Below are 1527 nucleotides of genomic sequence, written 5' to 3'. Positions count from 1 at the left end.
AAAAAAAAAAAAAAAAAAAAAAAAGAAAAATACCAACACTGAGAACTTGCAAAACATCTTAGCCACTGACAGCTTAAAGACAGTCTATTAGTAAGGAAGTGTTGCCAGCCCTTTTAAAGTTGACATTTTTTTACAACTTTAAAACATGTATTTTTAAAGTTGTTATGTATTTTTCATAATCTTAATATTTCTTTTAATTACAAAAGTAGTTATATAAATGCTGCAGAAAATTTTAAATACAGCTAAGCAAAAAAAGAAAAATGTTTCTACCATCCAGAGATTAGAAATAATAACACTTGAGTGGGTATCCTTCTACATGTTACTCTATACATTTATTTATTCATTTTTTAAAATCCAAATGAGAGCACATGGCTGGGCACAATGGCTCATGCCTGTAAACCTAATACTTTGGGAGGCCAAGACAGGAGGAATGCTTGAGCCCAGGAGTTTGAGACCAGCCTGGGCAACATAGTGCAACCCTATCTTATTAAAACAAAACAAAAACCAAAATTAAATGAGCGCACACTGTGCAGACTGCTTTGTAACATGCTTTTTTTCAGCTAATAATCTTTCTTTCCATTTTCTTACATTATATTTTCTTTTCTATTTTTTTCTTTTTTTGAGACAGAGTCTCATTCTGTTGCTCAGGCTGGAGTACAAGGGTGCAATCTTGGCTCACTGCAACCTCTGCCTCCCAGGTTCAAGTGATTCTTGTGCCACAGCCTCCTGAGTAGCTGGGATTACAGGCACAAGGCAAAAGATATATTTTCATCTCATCTAATACTCAGTCTGGATTCAAATCTTCTCAGTTGTCTCAAAATGTTCTTTGCAGCTTGTCTGCCTAAACCAGGGTCCAACCTAGGAACAGGTACAGATTCTAATTATATATCTTAATTTTCTTTTAATCTAAGACAGTCCCTCTTCTCAAGACACCAATTTATTTAAAAAACCAGGGCAGCTGTCCTGTAGAACATCCCATCTTCTAAATTTTCCTGCTTGTTTCTTTATGGTGTCCTTTAGATGGTCACTAACTCCCATATTACTGTAAGCTGGGAGTTTGGCTTAAATCCTTGATAATTTTGCTTAAATCCTTGATAATTTTAAGGTACACATTTTTGGCTAGAAAACCTCACAGATGAGTAATACGTTCCATTGGTATCAAATCAAAAGACATACAGTATTTGAATGTCTTCCCATCACTCATGTGAAAAATGAATCACTATAGTGATGATAGCTGGATCTTTACTCTTTTCTCCCCAACTTCATTTTATGAATATTTTAAAGTTGAAAGTAAATTCAACTTTTTTCCCCAAATTCATTTTATGAATATTTTAAAGTTGAAAGGATAATAAAATAAACACTTAAATGCCGACCACCTAAACAATTGTTTTTATTTTATTTTTTTATTTTTTTGAGACGGAGTTTCACTCATGTTACCCAGGCTGGAGTGCAATGGCACGATCTCGGCTCACCGCAACCTCCGCCTCCTGGGTTCAGGCAATTCTCCTGCCTCAGCCTCCTGAGTAG

Source organism: Cebus imitator, unplaced genomic scaffold (assembly GCF_001604975.1).
Source record: "Cebus imitator isolate Cc_AM_T3 unplaced genomic scaffold, Cebus_imitator-1.0 Scaffold274, whole genome shotgun sequence".
NCBI lineage: Eukaryota > Metazoa > Chordata > Mammalia > Primates > Cebidae > Cebus > Cebus imitator.
Note: the sequence above shows the minus strand (reverse complement) of the source record.